This window comes from Sus scrofa, chromosome 10 (assembly GCF_000003025.6).
Source record: "Sus scrofa isolate TJ Tabasco breed Duroc chromosome 10, Sscrofa11.1, whole genome shotgun sequence".
NCBI lineage: Eukaryota > Metazoa > Chordata > Mammalia > Artiodactyla > Suidae > Sus > Sus scrofa.
Genome location: NC_010452.4, coordinates 59,015,803 through 59,042,319, shown reverse-complemented (window position 1 = coordinate 59,042,319; position 26,517 = coordinate 59,015,803). Strand labels below are relative to the sequence as shown.

At 40.6% G+C, this 26,517-nt stretch overlaps 1 long non-coding RNA gene across 2 annotated transcripts in view; it reads right to left on the bottom strand.

Moving 5' to 3' along the window:
- LOC110255616 overlaps positions 1–26,517 on the bottom strand; it is a 45,454-nt gene that overhangs the window by 9,056 nt on the left and 9,881 nt on the right. Inside the window, exons 2-3 of one of the 2 annotated variants that reach the window (XR_002336163.1) lie at positions 24,705–24,824; positions 9,047–10,350 (exon numbers count right to left, since the gene is read on the bottom strand). This is a non-coding gene — a long non-coding RNA (uncharacterized LOC110255616). Of the gene's footprint in view, positions 1–9,046; positions 10,351–24,704; positions 24,825–26,517 lie in introns of those variants that run through there. The other variant, XR_002336162.1, reaches the window with a different exon arrangement.

The window sequence follows — 26,517 nt, the reverse complement described above, 5'->3', positions numbered from 1 at the left end:
GAAGCCAAAAAAAAAAAAAAAAAAAGAAGCTGCAATTCAGATCCTAGTCAATTCATTCACTGGGTAAACACAAACCAAGCAGCAGGTGCCTGTCAGGCACTGGAAAGATCCTGGAGATATGACACAGAGGACCCAATTCCTACCCTCTAGGGGCTTACCCTGCTGATGGACCCCAGTGCAGGCGGCTGCTCCGCATCTACTGCCATTCTCCAGTAGGAGTGCCTACTGTTGCCTAAATAGAGTCCCAAGTCAGACACTTCTCCCAACAGCAATCAGCCCCCTGCAGTTCACCTCCTCTGAAAGTTAACAAATGAAGGAACAACACCCCAGCAGCTCTGAGTCAGAGTTATCCTGCCTGAAGCAGGTTCAGAGCCTTCTTTTACTTTTGCCTGTTATTTTAGCATTGTGCATATGGAATAGACCCAGAACGGCTGACCGAAGACCACCAATTTAAAAATAAAAGGCATTCTTCCCATTGTATCATATTTCCCAGTTGTACGGTGCTTTCTTGGAGGCTCCCAATGTAAATATGAATTCATTCTTCCTTCTGGTATCCTTGGGAGGCAGGAAGCCAATGCTATTTCATAGATAAAGTGGCTAGAGCCCCAAGGGGTTCAATTCCTTGCCCGGGGTCACATAACTACGAACAGTTGAGGGTGCTGGGAACCAGGCTTGACGTTAGGAATCCCTGCCTGGGGTCCCTTGGCCCCCACGTGGGACCTTCTTAGGAGATAACTTTTGTGTGTTAAAACTCTGTGGGGCTCTGGTTCTATAAAAAGCAAATTATGGGACTGCTGAAGCACGACATACATTATTCTTCCCCTGCACGTTCATGCGAAGGACATTTTCAGCATTAGGTTTGGGACATAGAGCCATTGTCCAAAATTCATCCAATTTGGGGACTAATATTTAGCCTAAATGACCCTTCCGGTGCTGGATCCATGACAATTCTGTCAAGAGAAGACAGAAATAAGAGGGCTGAAGTCTTGACAGACATCTTAATCTATGTCATTTTAAGCATCTGCATTTCAGAAAAAGAGTGAGCTAAGTTTGGGGTTGACAAGTACTGCTCTTTGGAATGCACGGCTCTTTGTTCGGTGTTAAGCACTCTGCTTCGTCACTCTGCTGTCACAGTGAAGACTTGGCCAGCCCCCTTTTCACAGTTGGCACAACAGAAACAGGGAGACTGGTTGATTTTTCAAGTAACTGAGCTGTGGCTCTAAGAATTTCTTTTGTAATTTTAAGTCTATCAAACCAAATTACCAACATCCTCTTGTGTCAGTTTTTCGATGGTAAATGGAAATGCGAGACATGGATTGAGCAGTTGGACATTCTCTAGCCATCATCCAGCATGTATGTTTCAACAAATAGCTTTCAACATTTAACCTTCCAAGTACCATGTGTCAGGCAGTATTCTGGGTCCTGGGGATACAGCAATGGATAAAACAGAGACCCCACCCTCCTGGGGTTGTGCATCCACCAAAAGGCGAAGTGAGGCCATGGACAGGCTGGGGAGAGAAAGGCTTGCCTTGAAGACACAGTCGTTACCGGGGGAAGAAGGGCTTGAAATCCCTGTTCAACATCCTCTGAAGCACCTTCATTTAAAGGTGCACGGAACTGACAAGGTTAAGCCAACACTCGCTGGGTCTCAGATGAGTCTCTGAGAAGCCACGTTTCAGAGCACCATCAACCCTCAGACTGAGAGTGGGATGGGTTTCATTGACATCAGTGTCACATCGTTTGCTTTCACATCGGCGTCCTTGGAATGAAATGAAAAAATAAGCCAGAGTTGAGGAGGAATGGAGAGAGGGTATTTGTGTGAATATCCTAAAGTCGCTCTGACTTTCCCTGAGAGGTTACCAACTAGTGGTTCTTTCCCATAGGAAGTGAAGCCTCCTGGGGAGGTGGTGGAAGCCGTGGCGGGTGAGTGGGACAAAGTTCTTAAAAGGAAAGAGCCCGCCTGCAGAAGAGAAGACCCACAGTCAATGGACTAGATCCAAGCACTGCAGCCTGGACCAATTTTTACCTCTTAGCACTTGCCTGACAGCTTGGCTCAACAGTACCTGCTCTGGGAATATATGGAGCTCGTAGGACAGCACACCCGGGAAAGTTTATAAAGACTCCAAACGTACAAACTACTGCGTGTTTTCGGTTTGCTGGCTCAATTTTGCCAGCTGCATAGAAGAGTTAAAATATTGTTGAAAAGCTTGCTGGAGAAATGAAACTCTTACTCCGGAGGAAGGATCTCAGGATGTTTGGCTCATGGGACATTGTGATGACCGTTGGGAAGTGAATAGAAAGTTTGGGAGAAGTTCCAGTATTTTGTTACTATGAAAGCACTGCATTAAAAGGGTTAATAAATATGGCTCTGAAACAGAAATAAAACTAGATTGCAGCCCTTTTTTTTTGGTATCTGGAAAAAGTCCAGTGGGTTCATTTATTTAAAAAGAAAAAAAAAAAAACCCAAAAGGCATTACAATTAGAGTATTTTTCCCCGAAGTGATTTTTTTCACTTGTATTCTGTATGTCTTAATCTTTCTGTGCTTGCACTATGAAAGCATAATGTGATCAGTATTTCAGCAAGGTAAAGTACTCTGCTGAAAAATATCTGCTTTTTCTAAATTTCCCATTACTGATTTTGTTCCATTTAAAAATATATGACTTAGTGCCAAGGACCCCACTTCATACATTATAGCTTTTAAAAATAAAATTTCCAAACCTGCATTAATAATAAAAAGACAGCATGTAATGATTAGCAGTGAGCAGGCACTTAGTATTTGTGAAACGAATGAAAGGGTGCACATGCTCTGTATCAGTAAGTGGGAAACATCAGCTGAAAGTTTATTTAATATTAAAACCATTTACTCACTTTAAATGTTCTCTTATCATTACTTCATTTGTGAGTTCAAAGTCAAAAATATGGGCTGTGGATTATAGCTATAAAATAGCTGTGAATGTTCTACCTATTATTTACAAAACTGAGTTCTTTGTGGAAATAACTAAGTTTAACACTTAGCAGTAAAAGCAGACAACCCTTCTGGAATAACTTCTCTAAACCGATTCAAAGTACAACAGGTTCCTTTCTATCTTTTTTCTCTTTTCAGTCTCAGCTTAATTTGGCACTAATCTCCAGGTCTTTGCCTGAGAGCTTCTCACTCCACTTCAATCCTGCCTTGGAGTTAATTCCCTCCAATTTTTAGTAACAGACTTTGGGAGAAATTGGTTTTAAAGAAATCTTACAGTTTTCCACCCCAAGTTCTAAACTTCCACTTGGATGAGAGCTCATTCCCGTTACCAGCTGCTATCAGTCTGTGGCTAAAGCAGTTCTGCCCAGAGGCGTGGCTTCCTCTGCTCAGTTCTCTTATTTCCTTTCCACAGGGGTAAATTAAGAGAGAAATATTGAGTGATCTGCCCTCAGAGTATAACACCTGCATCTTTTCTCTTATGACTTTCCAACATTCCATCACCCAATGGATAGATGCTCTCCAGTAAGACAGACACTGTAGAGGGATGGGATTCCTTGGTTCTCTTTTCCTACTTTTCTATTCCTCCTCCGCTCCTTCCTCCATCCTCCCTCAAGAGCTGAAGATTGACTTATTAGTGAGAGCCTGGGACTTTCATCAGGTCACACCTGCAAGTGAACAGACTCCTGGTGCCTTTTAGGACAAAACAGGTGGGCAGACCTCTTTCATCAGCCTCCTCCTGCAGACTCCGCAAAGCTGTCTTCTTAGAACATTCGTCTCTCCCCCCACTTCTTCCACACCTATACTGACACGATAAAACAAGCTGAAAAGTAGAAGCTCCTCTTAGATCATGAGCCTAAATCACATGCTTCAACTCAGCTTTTACCAGAAAGTCAAGCATTGCCTGATACCAGGGCCTGTTCAGCTATAAATAGAGTAGTACGGGGGCCTCTCATTATATGAGCATCCACTGTCTGGGTTACTGAGGAGAAGCAAAGTCATCTTAAAGCAAAATTACTCATTAATAGACTGACGACTTGTAAAATTAATATCAAACCAAAGCCACTTTCTTTCAAGACATTAGTATCCTTCCTACCAACATTACAGCAGATAATAAATTCAAATACAGTGAAGTGAAAAGAAATTATAACTATTACAAAAGATGCAGGATTTTGTGAAGGTTATGAAAGCAATATTGCAGAACTGCTTAAAATATACATCAAACCAATAATAAATGGGGATCTAGCAAAATGTGACCAGTTAATAATTGAAGAAGAGAAAATAAACAAGGATGTTGACACAAAAGATACAAAGTACATGGGAAAAATTAGAAAAAAACCTTTAAATATTTTTTGCAAAAACAGCCCTTTTTCTGATTATATGGCAAAAGTCAAATGTGAAGTCAAAGATATTTTATCCTACCATTATACAATTGCATCTAAAAATCATTAGCTTCCTGTTTGCCTTATCTATTATTGTGTAACAAATTACCCATATATTTAATGATACAAAACAATAACAATGTAGCATTTCTTACAATTCTAGTGGATGATCTGGTAGTTCTTCTGCTTCCCAGAGTATTGGTTGGGGTGCTGGAATGACAAGGAAGTCCAATATGGCCTCTTTCACATGGCTAGAAGTCTATGCTGGCCATTGGCTGGAAGCTTAGCCTTAAGTGTTTGCTGGGCCCTCAGTTTTCCTTCACCTAATTTCTTGGGTTTTCTAATAGTTTAGTGACTAGGTTTCAAGAAGGACTATTCCAAGAGAACAAATCCTAACATGTATGTGCTTATCAAGCCTTCTGTTGCATCACACTTGCCAAACTCCTATTTTCCAAATATGGCCAACTCCAAAGTCAGAGGGAGGGAACCACACAGAGGTCTGAATACCAGGAGATGAGGTTCATGGAGGGTCATCAAAGTATGCCCCTTGGCATCTAATGGTTCATATCCTTCACACATGCAAAATACACTTACCCTCTTCAAAGTTCCAAAGGTCTTATACCATTATGGCATCAGGTACAGAATCTCATCACTCAAAGAAGGTCCAGATGCAACCAAGGTCTCCTGAGTACAGCTTTTCTTAACTCAAGAAGTGTTAACTAAAAAGACAAGTTTTTTAGCCCTCACAACTCAAAATACAGTTAAGAGGCATAGAGAGGAAAATTGCCATAGACACTGCTTAAAATGTTGAAAACGGGAGGCACACAGCAGTTACTGGTATATAGCAGTTTTGAAATCCAGCCAGGCACATGTAGCCAGTTTCTCGATTAGGGTCCAGTTCTGTTCCTTTGGAGTGAATCTCTGTGGCTCTTATCTCCACCCCATGTGCTCTACACTCTGTTATGGGATATCCTTTTTCAAAGAGAAATGATACAGGTTTGTAGCTGAATATACTTGCCAGTTTACCTCCTCCTTACAGGAGTATGGGAGTCTTAAGGTATTTTTTTATTTCTAAAAACCTCTGTATTTTTAATCTATGCTAGTTTAATTTCATTACAAACTTTGTAGTTTCCTACTTATCAAATTATAATCCACTCCATTAGATAAATCACACAAATGTCTTCAAGATAACCCTTCTTCCGTTTGGGGCTGCGAATCAGGAAGCTATGGGAAAATACCTTTAAGAGTCTTTGAAGTCTTCTTGTCTAGCTGAGAGCATCATTGAGATATGCCTTAAATCTTTCTCATGCCTTAACAGAGACATTGAGCCGGAGGCTGCATTTTACTAACAGCACCCTGTATCTCATCTTCAAATCAAGGCCATTTCTTACTTTGAGAAATTTTTTCTTAGAGAGACTAGGGATGAAAGCAATTTTATTATGAAGCCCACAAGTTCTAGTTCCTTTTTAGTTCTTCTAAATTCTGCTTAAAATCTAAGCATTTCCTTCTTTAGCTCAACTGGCTCCTCCTGTAATTTACCATAGTCATCTAAAAGAAACCAGATGGCACTTTTGACATTCTGTTGAGAAATTTCCTTAGCCAGATCTGCAAGTTCAAGAGGTACCCTCTCTGTTTCCCATATTTCCACAGGCAAATAGCTTTGCTAATTGTTCTGCCAACACAGAACTCAGGTTCTCTTTTCTTCAGCTTCCAATAGGATATTCCCCACTACCTTTCAGTTGCTTTGTCATTCCTCCAAACTTCTCCATTCTTCTATTAGACTTAAAATCACTGCCATATATGATGGTAGGACCCCACTTTGAGGTAATATAGTTTCTGTTTTAGCTATCTGTTGCTCTATAATACACCATCCCAAAATTTAATGGCATATAACAATTTATCATTACTTCTTACAGCTCCTGGTTGACCAGGAGATTATTAGCCTTGGAGTTGAGATATCCAGAAGATCTACAATGGACTCTCATACATGGCTGGAAATTGGTACTGGCTATAGTTTGGGAGCTCAGTTAGATTTCACTAGAGGGCCTCAATTCTCTTCTCCACATGGATGCTTATGCTTTCTCATAGCATGGTGGATGGGTTCAAGAAGAAGCATTCTAAGAAGACTAGGCCAAATTTGAAAGGACTCACCAGTCTTTCACTTGCACCATGCTTGCTAAGGTTCCGTTGGTCAAAGCTAGTCACATGGTCAAGCCCAGAACACCAGGGGTACAAATAAAAAGAAGTATGGTTCACTGAGGGCCACCAAAATCGCAGTCTCTCACATCATTCAAATCAACTCTTGATTTATTTTTGGTTGAGCAAATAATTTAGTGTGCAGTTCTCATTATATGATCATTTTTAAAATGATAAAAAAACTCTTTTCTAAATTTTCATTTGTCAAAAATCATACCTATCACACCTTTTTTTACACTGTCTACTATGACATTTTGGTCCCCACTTTAAGTGGATTCCATCTGAGTGGCCTTTTTCTAGTATTAGTTATCCTTGGATATAAAGAGTCCTGTATTTTGTTTCCCATTTAGTTTTTGGGCCTTGAGTCTTACTCTTGGATCAAGAACCCTTTGCAGAGGAGTGAGTCACAGAACAGAATTTGGGCATTGCTGGTCCCTGGAAATAATACCATCATAATAGCACCAAAACATTACCTCTCATTCTGACATATATATATATTTTTAACTTTACTCATAAAGAAGAATTAAATGGTCCCTTTCCCACCATCTTTCTAACTAGACACGGATAACTAGGTGCGGCTTGAAAATATATACAGTAGGACTTTCTTTGTCATGTCTTAATAACCTATAGCTCTTACAAGCTGTTTCAGTATGAGAGTTCCACAGAAATCAGTTCTGAACGGCTTATACCCTTTATAAAGAACACTTTGAACAAAGGCGTATTTTTAAAAGAGGTTTAATTTTGTTCTCTGATATATGTTTAAGGTTTCAAGGTTACTAGAAAGAAAAAGAGTACTTTATGTTTTATAATGCTGTGCAGTCTACACTTAGTATTGAATACCTGGATGTGTTTTCTTTATATAGAGAGAGTGAAAAAAATCTGAAGTGTTTGAATTCACTGAAACTTAGGAAATATTCTACATTCTTATTTAATCCTTGATAAAATGACAGGTAATTTTTTTAAGGGATTTAAAACCCACCCAAGAAGCATGTACGCTGACCATTTTGTTTTTCTCCCCAGAGATTCTGAGTTTAATCACAGAGCAGTCAATGTAACACAAGCTTTTCTCTTTTTCTTTTTTTAACCCCAGCGTGAATCTGAGAGGTAATGTAACTGAAACTCTCTAATCAAATGCTTCCACAGAACCAATGATTTCAACAGGTCTACTGGGGACTCCCCAAGGGTGCTGTTACCTATTCTTTCATTTCCTCCTCTTGAATAGATCTATCATTTTACCAGGCCAGAACCTTCTGTTCTTTTCATATAACTTCATAAGCAATTAACAAAGGATGCCCTCCCACCTTGAAGTTTTGTAGTTTTGCCTTCAGTTTCCATGGAAATGTCAGTCTTTTTTAAGGGACTTATAAATGCTGCTTCTGTATTAGCTTTGCTTCTGCCAAACTCGAAATAAAACTGCCAAGGGCCAGTGAGATATAACCAAGCTTGAAGGGTAGGGCCATTTTTTAGGGGTGAGTTTATGCGAAGGGTCAGGTCTGGGTTCATGGGTGAATCTCAATGGCAATTCCTCTGCTAATAGATATTTCCCAGAACCCAAAGTATACCTCAGGAGGTAATCCACTCTATGGTAACCTCTTTCAACAGATGGATACTGTTTCATTTTAAAGAATCTAATGAGCGAGAGACTCAGTGGTTCCTTTTAGAAATGGTTCCTGGAGTTCCCGTCGTGGCGCAGTGGTTAACGAATCCGACTAGGAACCATGAGGTTGCGGGTTCGATCCCTGCCCTTGCTCAGTGGGTTAACGATCCGGCGTTGCCGTGAGCTGTGGTGTAGGTTGCGGAAGCGGCTCGGATCCCGCGTTGCTGTGGCTCTGGTGTAGGCTGGCAGCTACAGCTCCGATTCAACCCCTAGCCTGGGAACCTCCACATGCCGTGGGAGCGGCCCAAGAAATGGCAAAAAGACAAAAAAAAAAAAAAAAAAAAAAAAAACAAAAAAAAAGAAATGGTTCCTATTCAGTATGATTTACCAGGAGTGTTCACATCCCATCATAATATAAAGTGTTCTTCTTTGTCCCCTTTCTTCCTGACTTCTCACTGCACCAGAACACTAATCATGAAGTGAAGCGCAGCTATGAGCACTGAGCAGCCACCACCTGTCCATGGTATATGTCATTGCTCTACTGAGGTTTTTTTTTTTTTTCTGTCTTTTTGCCTTTTCTAGGGCTGCTCCCGTGGCATATGGAGTTCCCAGGCTAGGGGTCTAATTGGCACTGTAGCCACTGGCCTATGCCAGAGCCACAGCAACGTGGGATCTGAGCCGCATCTGCAACCTACACCACAGCTCACAACAATGCCGGATCCTTAACCCACTGAGCAAGGCCAGGGATCGAACCCGCAACCTCGTGGTTCCTAGTCGGATTCTTTAACCACTGGGCCATGACGGGAACTCCTCTACTGAAGATTTTATCATTTAATCACTACCACACTACAAGGTAAATATTATCAGCCCCATTTCATTACTAAGAAACTGAAGCAGTAGTTCAGAGATGTTATATTAACTTGCCCAAGTTCTCATGGTCATATAGCTAGAAGATGCTGGAACCAGCATTTAAACCTCATATTCCTTCTTCTCAATTAGTCATGGAAACCACGGTTAACATTGGTTTACATCTAACATTGGTTGACATCTCCTTTTAGGGAGATATCATTATTCTGCACTAGACTGTTGGCCATGTTTGGCCAGGACCCTTTGGTTTACAATGGCCAGGTTGACACAAGACAGAGTGTCTCAACGTCCGCGAATCAGTGGAACAGCTCAGAACAGAATTGGGAACACATGTGATCCAGACCACCCAGCTACCCGAACAGTCCTACTGGGATTTCAAATTTGTTTTCCTTCTGTTTTTTTCTAATTCGTAGTTCATAGGACATTCAGAGACAACAAAGCAGAACCAAAACTCTAGGAATTTAGCATATTATATAATTTCACCCACCCAAAAAAAAGGGTATTAGGGTCAATTTGTAGATTACTACTGGTTTCTGCAACACACGCATGAAATAATTGGTTTGAGTTAGAGTCCTAGGAGGATAAGTTGGTAGAAAGCACAGATATAGAAAACAGAAGGGAAGAAAAATCCAAAGGTTACTGTCTCCCTTCCTGAGAGTCAAATCCACCAAAACCAAGTTTCTGCCTCTTTACAAATCAGGTATTACTCCAGGCATTGCTGGACTATAAAGGACACAGTCCAGGACATAGTCCGGGACTACAAATGACAGGAAGCATGGTGTCTCTGTCTCCACCACATCACTGCACCCTACAAAGTGGTGGCCATGTTGTTAGCGCTTAACAGACACTGACTGGATCACTGCATGATCTAATAGTGGGTAGATTTCTCTCTGGTTTAGAGTAACTTTTCTACAACTAAACAAGATGTGCAGGTGTGTGCTTAAGGATGAAAGGGGAGGCTCATGGGATGCCAGCCTCTCCTGCATGTTCCTGCAGTGTGCTCTGATACCACTGCCCCACCACAGATTCCACTTTGAAGTCGCAAACTTCCAGAAAGTTTTGTGACATAAAGAAAGCTGTTTTGCTACTGCCTCAGGAACCAGCTTCATGAGATCCATTTGGGTTAAAAATGGGAGGAACTGAGGAAACCACCACAAAACCCAAATCCTGGGATTGTTTCAGGATGTTCATGAAGGGAGCACCATTGCTCTCTCTATTTTTGGATGGCAGCTTTACATCTGAGGACTTGACGAGATGGAAGTGGCCTCTGCATGGCGTCAGTGCTTCTTGCTCCTGTCTTGCTCTAGCATGTCTTACGTTATTATTTTTCTTTTTTGATAACTTCCTGAAAGCCAGACAAAAGAAATTCAACTTTTGGCATGAGTCCTGTGATGGGTTTTGTAGCTCAGCAGCTAAACAAAAGGAAAGGAACACTACCTAGTAAGGAAGACAATAGAAGACAAGTCTCAACTTGGTTCTGGAATGAATGGGAATATCTTTGAAAAACACTTTGCCAAGACAGATTTCCTATCCTCTGTGACTCTTTCAAAAAGTTTCAACTTTCCTGTGGTTCAACATCTTCCTTTTGGTTAGATCTGTGAGATTGCTAAGGACAGGGAACATATCATGTTTATATACATTCCAATGAACCAAGCATATTCTGAATGTTTGATTCATGTTAAGGAATCCAAAGGCATTTTAAAAAATATCAAGAAGATCAAGGAGCTCTTGAATATGTAAAATGAATATCAGCAGGCCTAAAGGGAGAAACAGATAGCAATACAATAATAGCAGAGGACTCCATTACCCTACTTCCGTCAGTGGCTAAATCATCCAGGCAGAAGATCTATTGGACTTACAAGACACTTTAGACTAGTCTCTTTGGACTTAAGAGACATTTCCAGAGCATTCCATCAAACAGCGATAGAGAAGTTCCCGTTGTGGCTCAGTGGGACATAGTGTCCATGAGGATATGGGTTCAATCCTTGGCCTTGCTCACTGGGTTAAGAATCTGGCGTTGCCACAAGCTATGATGTAGGTCGTGGATGTAGCTCAGATCTAGTGTTGCTGTGGTGTAGGCTGGAAGCTATAGCTTCAATTCAACCCCTAGCCCAGGAACTTCCATATGCCACAGGTGTGGCTTTAAAAAGAAAAACAAAACAAAACAAACAGAAACAGAATATATATTCTTCTCAACTGCACATAGAACATTCTCCAGGATAGATCATATGTTAAGCCATAAGAAAGTCTTGATAAATTTGAAAGTTAAATCATATCAAGCATCTTTTCCAAACACAATGGTGTAAAACTACAAATTGATTACAAGAAGAAAACTGGAAAACTCACAAATATGTGGAGATTAAACACTATGTAACAACCAGCAGGTCAAATGAAAAAACAAAAAATACCTTGAGACAAATGAAAATGGAAACACAACATACCAAAACTTATGAGATGCAGCAAAAGAAGTTCTAGAGGGAAGTTTACAGCAGTAAATGGCCGCACTAAGAGGGGAAAAAAAATGTCAATAAACAACATAACAAAAACCTAAAATAAGAACAAACCAAGCTCAAGTTAGTAGAAGGAAGGCAATAAAGGTTGGAACAGAAATAAAAGAGAATCTAAAAAATATAAAAGATCAATGAAACTAATAAGAGATTTTTTTGAAAATATAAACAAAATAGCAAATGGTTAGCTAGACTAATCAAGAAAAAGAGAGGACTACAATAAATACAATGATAAATGAAGGGTGAGGCGTTCCCGTCGTGGCGCAGTGGTTAACAGATCCGACTAGGAACCATGAGGTTGTGGGTTCGATCCCTGGCCTTGCTCAGTGGGTTAGAGATCCAGTGTTGCTGTGAGCTGTGGTGTAGGTCACAGATGCGGCTTGGATCTGGTGTTGCTGTGGCTCTGGCGTAGGCCAGTGGCTGCGCTCCGATTGGATCCCTAACCTGGGAACCTCCATATGCCACAGGAGCGGCCCTAGAAAAGGCAAAAAGACAGAAAATAGTAATAATAATAATAATAAAGGAAGGGGGAGACATCACAAGCAATTATCTTGCAAAAACAAGGGATCATGAGAGACTACTATGAACAGTTAATATGCCAAAAAAATCTAATAGCCTAGCAGATATGGATAAATTCCCATTAATATACAACCTACCAAAAAAATGAATCATGAAGAAATAGAAAATCTGAGCAGATCAACTCCTAATAAAGAGATTGAATTAATAATGAAAAATATCTAACAAAGAAAAGTCCAGGACTGCACGGCCTCATTTGTGAATTCCATCAAACATTTAAAGATGAATGAATACAAATCCTTCTCAATCTTTTCCAAATTATAGAAGATAAGGGGATTCTTCCAAACTTATTTTACAAGGCCATCATACCTTGATACCTAAACCAGACAAGGACACTGCAAGAAAATTAGAAGCCAATATTCCTGATGAACATAGATGTACAAATCTGAAACAAAACATTAGCAAACTGAATTCAACAGTACACTAAGGGGATCATATGTCAAGGTCAAACTGGATTTATGCCAGGATGCAAAGATGGTTCAACATCTGCAAATCAATTAATATAAGACACCACACTAAAAAAAATGAAGGATAAAAATCATATCAATGTCTCAATAGATGCAGAAAATTTGATCTTGACCAAATTCAAGATCCATTTCTGATAAAAAATTCTCAATGAAGTGAATATAGAGGGACTGTGCCTGAAAATACTAACAGCTATATATGACGAGTCCACAGCTAATGTCATACTTAATGGTGAAAAACAGCTTTTCCTCTAAGATCAGGGAAAAAAAACATGGATGCCAATTATGACCACTTTCAAAAATAGTACTGGAACTCTTAGCCAGATAAATTATGCAAGAAAAAGAAATAAAAGGCAACCAAATTAGAAAGGAAAGTAAAACTGTCTCTATTTGCATATGACATGACATTAGATATAGGAAACACTAAAGACTCCTCAAAAACTATTAGAACTAATTTAAAAATTCAGTAAAGTTACAAGATAGAAAATCAATACATGGCAATCATTTGTATTTCTCTACATGAACAAATATCAGAAGGAAATTAAGAAAACAATTCCATTTATGATTACATCAAAAAGAATTAAATACCTAGGTATAAATTTAGCCAAGGAGGTAAAAGATTTGTACATTGCAAACTATGAGATATCGATGAAAGACATTAAAGAAGATACAAACAGAAAGCCATTCCATGTTCTTGGACTGGAATAATTAATACTGTTAAATGTTTAACAATCCAAAGCAATCTACAGATTTATTGTGATCCCTACCATATCATTTCTCTCAGAAATAGTACAAATAATCCTAAATTGTATAGAATGGAACTGCATGGAATAGAATAGCCAGTCTTGAGAAGAATAAAGCTGGAGATATCATAGTTCCTGATTTCAAACTATATTACAAAAATATAGTAATCGGAACAATATGGTATTGACATAAAAACAGACACATAAATCATTGAAATAGAATAGAGAGCCCAGAAATAAGCCAATGCATATATGGTTAATTAATTTATGACAATGGAGCCAAGAATATACAATGGGTAAAGTACAACCTCCTCAATAAATGGTTCTGGGTAAATTGGACAGCCACATGCAAAAAAAAAAAAAAAGTGATTCTTGATATTACACTATACATGAAAATCAACCCAAAATGGATTAAATATTTGCATGTAAGACATGAAATTATGAAATTCCTAAGAAAACACAGGGGGTAAGCTCCTGGACATCAGTCCTAGCAATGATATTTTTGGACTTGACACCAAAAGCAAAGGCAAAAAGAAAAAAGCAAAAAATAAACAAGTAAAACTCCATCAAATTTAAAAATCTTCTGTACAGGAAAGGAAGTCATCTAAAAAATGAAAATGCAACATAATAAGTTGAGAAAATATTTGCAAAACACATATGTGATAAAGGGTTGATATCCAAAATGTATAAATAACTCAAACAACTCAATAGAAAAAAAGCCTGTTAAAAACGTCAAGCGTATCTATAGACATTTTTCAAAAAAAGACATACAAAATAATCAAAAGGTACCTGGAAAAATGCTCAACATCACTAATCATGCAGAAAATGCAAATCAAAAGCACAATGAAATATCACCTCTTAGCTGTTAGAATGGCTATTATCAAAAAGACAAGCAAGTGTCCATGAGGATGGAGAGAAAAGGGAATCCTTGTGCACTGTCGATGGAATATATATAAATTGGCACAGCCACTATGGAAAATAGTATGGAAGTTTCTCCAAACATTAAAAATGGAACTACCGTATGATCTAGTAATCTCCTTTTGGGTATTTATTCAGCAGAAAAAAACCACTATCTGGAAACACATGTGCATTCTCATAGGTTTTTTCCCTATTTCTCTTTATTCTTTTTTTTATCCTTAAAGTTTTATTGAAGTATAGTTGATTTACAATGTTGTGATAATTTCTGCTGTACAGCAAAGTGATTCAGTTATACACATACACACATCCATTCTTTTTCAGATTCTTTTCCTTCAACCTCATATTCACTGTAGCATTATTTACAATAGCAATAATATGGAAGAAAACTAAGGGTGTGTTGACAGATGGATAGATTAAATAAAATGTGATAAATATGTAATGGAATATTATATGGCCATAAATGGAAGGAAATCCTGCCATTGGGACAACATGGATGGACCTTGAGGGAATGATGCTAAGTGAAATAAGTCTGTGAAAACTGATAAACAGAAGTCTCGTTTAAAATGGATTTGGGGACACAAGGGGGTGCTATTGCACCCTACCATTCAATGTCAGTTGCAGACCCACAGGAGGAGAGGTATCTTTTCATCTCCCACAGGAAGAAGGTTACTTACTACTTTACTACACAGCAAAAGGAAGGAAGAATTTCTCCTTGCCTGGCAACAGCCCAGCCAATGAAAGACCCTTCACAACTCAGCCACTAAAAAGCCACTACACCTTAAACTCAATTCCTCCAGTGGGGTCTTTTTTATAACCGCCCCTTCCAACTACCCTTTCTCCTCTATAAAAAAATGTTTCTCTCCTTTGTTCCCCAGACTTGCTAGTGGTTCACTATAGACGGCAAGTCCCAAATTGTGATTCTTTGCTGTTTCTGAATAAACCACTCTGCTAGTAAAATAACTGGCTGTTTTATTGTTTTAGGTCAACAAGTCAGAGAAAGACAAATACCGTGTGATCTCACTTATATCTGGAATCTAAAAAACAAAAACTGAATTCATAGATACAGAGAATAATTTTGTGGTTGCCAATGGCAGTGGGTTGAGAGGCAGATTAAATGGGTGAAGATGGTCAAAAGGTACAAACTTCCAATTGTAAGTCTTGGGGATGTAATGAATAGCATGGTAACTACAGCTAATAATGCTAAATTGTGTATCTGGCATTTGCTAGGAGAGTAAATCTTAAAAGTTCTCATCTTAAGAAAAAAATTTTAATAATGTGTGGTGATGAGTGTTAACTAAAATTGTTGTGGTGATCATTTTGCAATAAATACATATATCAAATCATTATGTTGTATACCTAAAACTAATACAATGTTACATGATGATTATATCTCTATTAAATATCTATCATTTTAAAAAGAAAATAATATCAAAATGTTGCAGTAACGGTTCATATCTAACTCATGGTTGCTTGACCTAAGATGCCCTGGAATTGGAGCCACTTGGGGAGACACTTCAGAAAATGAACTTGAATAGAAACATACCATCAAACAAAATTTTCCTCTAAGAAGGAAAGCAAAAAAAAAAAAAATGCCAAAGTGTTTAATACCACTAGGAAGTAGCTGTCCACCAGTATGTAGTAATAGGAAAAAGGACTACCATATGATCAACAATTCCACTCTGGGTATACATCCACAAAAAACCCCAAAATACTCATTCAAAAAGACATAAGCACCCCAATGTTCATGGCAGCACTATTCACAATTGGCAAGATATGGAAAGGAACTTGAGTGTCCATCAGCAGATGAGTTGATAAACAAGATGCGGTATGTATGTACATGGAATGGAATACTACTTAGCCATAAGAAAGAATAAAATTTTGCCATTTGCAACAATATGGATGAACCTGGAAGGTATTGTGCAAAGTGAAATAACTCAGAGAAGGAAAAACACTGTATAATATCACTTACATGCAGAATGTAAAAAAAAAATAAGCTAGTAAATATAACAAAAAAGAAACAGAATCACAGATATAGAGAAAGAACAAAGTAATGGTTACCAGTAGGGAGAGGGCAGTGGGAAGGGGCAAGATAGTGGGTGGGGGATTAAAAGGTACCAACTACTACGTATAAAATAAATAAGCTGCAAGGATACATTGTAAAACACCAGGAATATAGTCAATATTTAATAATAACTATATTTATTTTATTTTATTTTATTTTTAGGGCTGCACCTGTGGCATATGGAGGTTCCCAGGACAGGGGTTGAATTGAATGCTGGATCTGAGCTGCAGCTGTGACCTACACCACAGCTCATGGCAATGCCAGATCCTTAACCCACTGAGCAAGGCCAGGGATTGAACTTGCATCTTCATGGATGCTAGTCAGATTCATTTCTGCTGAGCCACAGTGGGAACTCCAATAATAACTATAAATGAAGTATAACCTTTAAAAACTATGAATCATTATGATGTAGACTTATAGTGTACATCAACACTATCAATTTAAAATTAATTAAAAATAAAATACCATACTAATTATTTTAAAAACTGAAAAAATAAAGTTGAAAATATTGAATCCTGCTTGATCTCTTTTCAACTGCTGACCTTCCTGATTATATCCAAAACATAAAATGTGACACTCATCCCTTTCTTGGCTTGTTTTTTGTTCTTTTTATTTCCTAGCCAAAGTTTCAACCTATGCCAGATCCTTGGGCCAGGAATTACTCCATATCCTGGCACTGCAGAGATGCCACCAAATCTTTTCACCACAGTGGGAGCTCCTTTCCTGGCTTGTTTTGATGGACTGATAGACAGACCTCTTTTGGCAAGCTCTAATTTTGTTTTTATACATGCAGCTGTCCAGTTTTCCCAGAACCTCTTATTGAAAAGACTATCTTGTCTCCATTGTGTACGCTTGCTTCCTTTGTCATAGATTGAGTCTCCATAAGTGCATAACTTTATTTCTGGGCTTCCTATTCTGTTCCATTGATCTGTATTTGTGTTTTTGTCTCAGAATCCATACTGTTTTGACTACTGTAGCTTTGTAGCATGTAGTCTGAAGTCAGGGATCTTGATTCCTCCAGCTCCATTTTCTTTCTCAAGATTGTTTTGGCTATTCGGGTCCTTGGTGTTGCAACAAAATTTTTAATTTTTTTCTAGTTCTATGAAAAATGCCATTGGTAATTTTATGGGAACTGGATTGAATCTGTAGATTGCCTTGGGTACTACAGTTATTTTAACAGTATCAATTCTTCTGACCCAAGAACATAGTATATCTTTCCATTTGTTTGTGTTGTCATCAATTTCTTTCATTAGCCTCTTATCATTTTGGAGTATAGATATTTGGCCTCCTTAGGTAGTTTATTCCTAGGTATATTTTCCTTTTGATGCAATGGTAAATGAGATTGTTATCTTACTCTCTCTGATATTTCATTGTTAGTGCACAGAACAGCAACTGGTTTCCATATTAATTTTTGTATACAGCAACTTTACCAAATTTATTGATAAGCTCTAGTAGTTTTCTGGGGACATCAGGATTTTCTATGTATAGCATAATGTCATCTGCAATGACTGTTTAACGTCTTCTTTTCCAATTTGTATTCCTTTTATTTCCTTTTCCTTCTCTGATTGCCGTGGCTAGGACTTCCAAAACTATATTAAATAAAAGCGGCAAGAATGGGCATCTTCGTCTTGTTTCTGATCTCAGAGTAAATGCTATCAGCTGTTCACCATTGAGTATGATGTTAGCTGTGAGTTTGTCACATATAGCCTTTATTATGTTGAGGTATAGTCTCTCCATGCCCACTTTCTGAAGAGTTTTTATCATAATGGATGTTGAATGTTATCAAAAGCTTTTTCTGCATCTATTGAGATCATAAGATTTTTATTCTTCGATTTGTTAATAAGGTGAATTATATTAATTGATTCGCATATATTGAAAAATCCTGCATGCTGGGAATAAATCCCTCTTGATCATGGTGTATGCTCCTTTTAATATATTGTTGCATTCAGTTTGCTAGTATCTTTTTGAATATTTTTGCATCTACATTTATCAGTGACATTGGCTTGCAGTTTGCCTTTTTTTGTGATATCTTTGTCTGGTTTGGGTATCAGGGTGATGTTGGCCTCACAGAATGGGTTCAGAAGTGTTCTTTCTTTGCAGTTTTTTTGGAATAGCTTCAGAAGGATAGGTGTTCACTCTTTTCCAGATGGTCGCTACGATTCACCTGTGAAGCCATCTGGTCCTGAACTTTTGTTTGTTGGGAGTTTTAAAATTCCTGATTCAATTATAGTACCGGTAATTGGTCTGTTCGTATTTCCTATTTCTTCCTGGTTCAGTCTTGGGAAATGTTACCTTCCTAAGAACTTGTCCATTTCTTCTAGGTTGTCATTTTATTGGCCCAGAGTTACTCATCGTAGTTTCTTATGATCCTCTGTATTTCTGTAGAGTCAGCTGTAACTTTTTCATTTCTGATTCTATTGATTTGGGCCCTCTTCCTTTTTTGCTTAATGAGTGCAGCTATCTTTCCAAGAACCAGCTTTTAGTTTCATTGATCTTTTCTATTTTTTTCTTAGGTCTCAATTTCATTAATTTCTGCTCTGATATTTTTCGACAGATCAAAAACAGCCCCTTGGCCAGCTGGCCGGGATAGAGCAAAGCACAGCCCTCTCAGAGGTGGACTGAATGGAGGGAGAACAACCCTCTCCTTACTCTCTGGGAGGGAGCTAACTCAGCCTGCTCCTGGCCAGCCGTATGGAGGGACATACTGCCATCTACTGGCCAGTTTTGATGGTGCAACACCAGACCCTCTCTTAGTCAGGTTTTTTGTTTGTTTTTTTTAGGCTAGACCCATGGCAAATGGAGGTTTTCCGGCTAGGGGTCCAATCACAGCTGTAGCTATTGGCCTATGCCACAGCCACAGCCATGCCAGATTTGAGCCTATCTGGGACATACACCACAGCTCAAGGCAATGACAAATCCTTAACCCACCGAGGGAGGCGAGGGATTGAACCTGCATCCTCATGGATACTAGTCAGATTTGTTTCTGCTGAGCCACAGCAGGAACTTCTCCCAGTCAGTTCTGAAGGAGGAACACACAACCCTCTCCTTGAAAAATGGGATGGAGACACACACCTGAATCTCCTGTCTGACCAAAATGGAGCAAAAACTCTCCTGCCCAATCCCATCCAGATTGGATGGAGTGACACTCAACCTCTCCAAGCCTGTTTTGATGGAGTGATACGCAGCCCTCACTCAGACTTTTTAAATGACGTGATACACAGCCCTCCACGGGCCAACCAGGCAGGAGCGAGACTCAGCCCTCTTCAAATGAGTTTTCACTGGGAGAGAGAGGGCTGGCGGGGAGAGGGAGAGAGAGGGAGAGAGAGAGAGAATGAGCCCTCTCCTGGCCTTTTTTGATGTAGAGGCACCACCAGCTGCCTGCTGGCTGGGATGAGGAGACATACTGCTCTCTCCTGGTCCCCTGACAGCGCAATATGTGACCTTCTTCCAGCAAATTTGATGGAGAGATAAGTCAGTTGCCCGCCTGTTTTTTGATCTGTCGAAAAATATCAGAGCAGAAATTAATGAAATTGAGACCTAAGAAAAAAATAGAAAAGATCAATGAAACTAAAAGCTGGTTCTTGGAAAGATAGCTGCACTCATTAAGCAAAAAAGGAAGAGGGCCCAAATCAATAGAATCAGAAATGAAAAAGTTACAGCTGACTCTACAGAAATACAGAGGATCATAAGAAACTACGATGAGTAACTCTGGGCCAATAAAATGACAACCTAGAAGAAATGGACAAGTTCTTAGGAAGGTAACATTTCCCAAGACTGAACCAGGAAGAAATAGGAAATACGAACAGACCAATTACCGGTACTATAATTGAATCAGGAATTTTAAAACTCCCAACAAACAAAAGTTCAGGACCAGATGGCTTCACAGGTGAATCGTAGCGACCATCTGGAAAAGAGTGAACACCTATCCTTCTGAAGCTATTCCAAAAAAACTGCAAAGAAAGAACACTTCTGAACCCATTCTGTGAGGCCAACATCACCCTGATACCCAAACCAGACAAAGATATCACAAAAAAAGGCAAACTGCAAGCCAATGTCACTGATAAATGTAGATGCAAAAATATTCAAAAAGATACTAGCAAACTGAATGCAACAATATATTAAAAGGAGCATACACCATGATCAAGAGGGATTTATTCCCAGCATGCAAGGGGAGGGAATGGGATGGACTGGGAGTTTGGAGTTAGTAGATACAAACTGTCACATTTAGGGTGGATAAACAATGAGGTGCTACACAGGAAACGATATCCAATCCCTTGGGCTAGATCATGATGGGAGAAAATACAAGAAAAGGAAAATGATAAATATATGAATGAGTGGGTCACTTTGCTGTAGTATAGCAGAAATTGGCATAACATTGCCAGCCAGGATAGAGGGATACACAGCCCTGCTCACTGGGATGGAGGGAACTCAGCACTCTCCAGGCCAGCCTGGATGGAAGGACATACTGCCATCTACTGGCCATTTTTTGGTTTGTTTTTTGTTTTTTGTTTTTTTAATGTATGGAAGTTCCCAGGTCAGGAATTGAATGTAAGCTTCAACTGCCACCTATGCCAATGGATCCTTTAACCCACGACACCAGGCCAGGGATCGAATCCTCAGCGACCCAAGATATTACAGTCAGATTCTTAATCCTCTGCACCGCAGCAGGGACTCCTATTTGCTGGGGTTTTTTAAATGATTTTTTTAATTTAAGATTTACAATGTTGTGCCAATTTCTGCTGCACAGCATAGTGACCCAGTCATACATGTACATACATTCTTTTTCTCATACTACCTTCCATCATGTTCTATTCCAAGAGATTGGATATCGTCGCCTATGTTGCACAGCAGGACCTCATTATCTGCCCATTCTAAATGTAACAGTTTGCATCTACTAACCCCAAATGTCCAGTCCATCCCATTCCCAATTACGAATCTGTTCTCTATATCTGAATCTGTTTGTTTTGTAGATAAGTTTGTGCCATATTTTAGATTCCACATATAAGTGATATTATATGGTATTTATCTTTCTCTTTCTGACTTCACTTAGTGTGAGAATGGCTAGTTGCATCTATGTTGCTGCAGATGGCATTATTTTGTTCTTTTTTATGGCTGAGAAGTATTCCTTTGTGAATATGTACCACATCTTCTTTAGCCATTCATTTGTTAATGGACATTTAGGTTGTTTCCATGTCTTGGCTATTGTGAATAGTGCTGCAATGAACACAGGGGTGCATGCATCTTTCTGAATTATAGTTTTTTTCTGTATATATGCCCACCCAGGAGTGGGATTGCTGGGATTACTGGCTGGTTTTGACGAAGAAATACAGAGCCCTCTCCCAACCAGTTCTGATGGATGGACACACAGTCCTCTCCTGATCAACCTGGATGGAGCCACATGCCTCACTCCCCAGACCATTTTAATGGAGCCACACCCCTTTTCTGGCCTCTCCTGGCCTGTTGTGATGGAGTGACACAAGCTTTCTGCTGGCCAGCCCTGATGGAAGGACACACAGCCCTCCCTTGCCGGGTTTGGAAGGCGTGACACACGCTCTTTAGGCTTGTTTTGATGGACCAGTACACAGCCCTCCCCCAGCCGGTTTTTTGATGGGGCAGACACTGCCCTCTCGCTGCTTCTGCCACTTGCCCCAATTGCCCGTTGACACTTTTTTTCCCCACTTTTTAGGCCACACCCGCGGCATATGGAAGTTCCCAGGCTAGGGGTTTAATAAGAGCTACAGCTGCGGGCCTACGCCACAGCCACAGCAACGTGGGATCCAAGCCTCGTCTGTGACCTACACCACAGCTCATGGCAATGCCAGATCCTTAACCCACTGAGCAAGGCCAGGGATCAAACCCATGTCCTCATGGATCTTAGTGACTGCTAAGGGAAGGGAACTCCCTGCCTGCGAACACTTTTAATGAGCAACCACTGAACACTTTTGCATTTATTCGTCAGTGTCACTTGCTAGTCATGGTTGGAGGCAAAGGATGTTTGAGGATAAATAAGGCATGGCCCATGCTGGAGGAACCTGTAGCTTAATGCAGGGGTCAGAAAAAAAAACAAAAAAACCCACCAAAACCTTAGGATTCAATGCAATAATACTATAATAGAGGCGTGTGCAGTGTGAGTTGACAGCAGAAGTGATAAATTCACCCCTGGTCAGGGATGTGATCACAAAGTTTTCCTCAAGGATGTGATATCTGAAGTTGAGTTGGAAGGGATTAGGTAGTCCAGGTAAAACAACAGGATAGAATAAGGACCATCTGGAGTGTGCCTGGTCAGGCAGGAGGGCAGCTATGTGCCTAGAGAGTGGGGGAAGGTTATAATGCAAATTGTAACATGTATAGACCCACATTGTGCTAAGCTCTTTGCAGCATGATCTCATTTGTGCAGTAAAAGTTTTATGAGGCTGACACTCCTGCTGTCTCCGTATTGAAGATGGAGAAGGGAAGTTTGGGGAGTATTATTAATCTGCCAAGTCACACCATAAGGAACTGCGAGGGAAGATGCTATATGACACAACAACGAGAGAACAAATACTGACCCTTCAGAGCGGACTGGATATAAACAAGCAGTGTGCGCATCCAGGGCACGCCAGGTAAATACCAGCCCTGATGAAATCAGAAGCGGAGTCCGGCCATCTGATGGAAGACCCTGGGCTCTAAGACTTAGTCTACACCACAGCTAAGATAAAACTGGAATTACTGATTGAGAACAAAACATGCAGGGCTGTGTATACGCAGGAGGAGCCATGGAAATCATGAGAGATGGGAAGTGACAGAAGATGCAAAGGTAATTATGTCTTAGACAGAATGACAGCAGTGCTGAGGAGATGGGGGAGGCACGCATCAGGAAGACGAGACGGCTGCTACGGCAGCCGTCACAACAGCGGCCCAGACTATGACACTTGCTGTGGAAATGAAGAGAATTTGATAAATTGGAAGGATTTTTGAGTGGAGAATTGATGGGACTGTATGATCAAATGGCTTCTGTGGTGAAAAAAGAGTTAAAGAAAACGTGCATTGCAGGCATTTGGATGGATGGCAGCACGCCTGTCTGAGGCTGGAACAGGGAAACACGCGAAGAGGGAAAACTGGCTCTGAGCCCTCACACTTAGTGAGTGGGGCTTTCCTACGGCCCCCCACCCCGCCCCGCGTGTTCTGCTTCCTCTTCTCCCTCCCTCTCTCTTTTACCTCTTCCTTGCATGATTATTAATTAAAACATAGTTCAAGGCTCAGCTCACTTTAATTTTCACTTCTAATATCAACACCAAGAATTTGAGGGCTCATTCTCAGAAACATGCTCTGCTCTCACATGCCGCTGGGCCTTTGCAGATGCCATTCCTCCTACCTGGAGTGTCTTCTCCATGCCTTGCTGGCATAGTGAACACCTACAAACCCACTTTCTGAGGCCCCAAACGCGCAATACTTCCAGCACTGCCTCTCCAGGCAGTTACCCCTCCCTGACAATCTGCCATAGGAATCTGCTCATGCCTCCATTAGCACTTCTCAAAATTATTTTTTGTCTTTTTGTCTTTTTAGGGCTGCACCTGAGGCATATGGAGGTTCCCAGGCTAGAGGTCAAATCGGACTGTAGCCACCGGCCTACACCAGAGGCACAGCAACATGGGATCCTAGCCACGTCTCCGACCTATACCACGGCTCATGGCAACGCCGGATCCTTAACCCACTGAGTGAGGCCAGGGACGGAACCCGCATCCTCATGGATGCTAGTCAGGTTCATCAACCGCTGAGAACTCCCAACACTTCTCAAATTTAAATTGAGCTTGTTACATGCTTGCCTTCAACAAAGGCAAGGTCACGGCCTGGTGTTTTGCATTTTATTGTTCCCAGTGCTTAGCAGAGCACCTGGCAAAGAGCACAAGCTCAGGAAATGTCCATTAAAGAAGAAATTAACAGATTGATGGGTGGCATGAGGATTAACTAGTTTATAAACTGTGTGTAGAAGTGAGATTCAGGTGACAAAGACTCTAGCCCTCAGCACGTGGATGCCGAGGGGAAGGGAGCCCTGCCTGCAGGCTTCCAGGGCTGCTCTGAACTTGAGGTGGAATGGCCCAAGAGCAAGAGGGGGCCAGTGGTCTTAGGAGGAGTACCGGGGTGGAACAGGGCTAGAAAGAGGAGCAGGGGCTTTGCAGTGACTTCCCCTTTCCGTATGTGACTTTAACTCCTCACATAGTACCTTTTCAGCATTTCTTGGCTTCCCCACCCCAGCCCAGTTGTTTACTCTCGGATCTGAGGTTTAATGGAAGGAAACACGAGAAGCTCCCCAGGTACGGTTGCCAGATTCAGCAAATAACAGCATGCCCAGTTAAATTGAAATTTCAGCTAAACGACAAAATTTCTTGTTGTCAAGTATGTTCTGTGATACATCTGGGACGTACTTCTATGAAAAAAATACTGCTTACCTGGAATTCAAGTTTCACACGGCATCCTGTATTTATTTCCGCAGCTCTGTCTCCAGCTCACTTCCCGTCAAGGATGAAGAAGGCACGCTCCACGTTGCACCTCTGGTCTATCAGCCTGGGCTAAGACAGCGGGGACAGATGTGGGTTGGTAGGAAATCTCGAGACTGACGAGTGGGGCGAGCAGAGCAGACACAGATGAGTCTGTGTACAGGCTGATGACGGCCGGGCTCCCTGCTGGACCCACCCTGGCTGTTCACCAGGAACATCCCAGAGCACATATGTGATAACAGTCAAGGGCACACTTGGAAGTCACCTGTTTGTGAGTTCGATTCCTTGCCCTGGCTCATACATGATTTGTAACACGGGATAAGTTACCTGATTCTCCAAGCTCGAATGTCCTTATATAAAACGGAGATAAAAATGGCAGTCTCCTGACGGCTTTGCTGATGTATTTCATCTAGTTTGATACCTGACCAGCGGTAACAACAGTAGCCCACTGCCACCTTCGTCATTATTATAATCATCCCTAATGCTGGCTGAATGGCTAACGTCACTCCCTCTGGCACAATTCAAGGTAGAACAGGTGAGGATAGGATGGGATAGAACAGAGTAACAAGTCTAGCATTTATTTTTACTTAGTATATATAGGATACTGTGCATGGGTTTCTTTTACATTTTTTAAAGTACAGTTGACTTACAATGTTACGCCAATTTCTGCTATACAGCAAAGTGACCCACTCATTCATATATACATATATATATATATATGAATATATATATATTCATTTGCTTATGCCAATGAAGGGTAAGTCACAATTTCTTAACTACAATTAACATGGTACTCATGAAAGGTTCTTTACAGTTTATCAGGCGTTTTATCTGTCATGTCTTACATCCTTAAGACAGCACAGATACACAGGCAGGAACTTAGGTCTCCATTTTACAGATGAGGAATCGGAAACTCAGAGATATAACTGACAGCACTATTACATGAGTCTATGCTTCTCTTCTCAAAATTATGTATTCATTCATTTCTTCAGTATTGGTGTGTATCTTCTACATGTAAGGTACTATTCTAGACACCAGAGCTATCTTAGTGAACAATGTGGACCCAGATTTTAACATTTCTTGGGAAGAGGGACATTAAATAATCAAACAAAAATAACAATTAAGTGTTCAGAAGGAAAATTAGAGTATACAAAAGATTATAATAGGGCGAGCTGAGTTGGATTAGAGGGTCATAGAAGTTTTCACCAAAAATAAGAGACTTTTTAGCTGAAATCTGAAGCTGAAAAGAAGAAATCCAAGAGAAGAGAAGTGATAAGAACGGAGCAGAGAAAACGGAGTGTCAGGCCAGGGGGGTGTGTAATCAGTGTCACCCGAGGAGTCTGGAGGACTGACAGGAACAGACGTCGGCTGTCCTGACTCTCTGCTGATGCTATTTCCTTGGCCCCAGGCCACCAAGAGCAGGTGATTCAGGACCTGTCTGCATACCCCACTGAGCAGATATCCTTGAGAAGCCAGCAGGCCTCTCTCCTAGGCCTTCGCTGCTGGCCTCCTCAGTGTTCTCACGGTGCATCAGAAAACTATGCCCTCTTCTGGGCTGATTAAGCCCTGAGGGCTCAAAGCTGGTGCAAGTAAAAGGTACTATGATTAGCCTTTCCCAGGGAAATCAAGCTACATGTCAGGGTCCACTGCCCGGGTAATAGAGGACCCTTGGATGTTACCTCCCGCAAGCCCCCTGGACTTAGTGCCCAGTTCCAAGTGGTGACCCTAACGGCAGAAATCTAATTGCTGAAAGCCCCCTACTGCG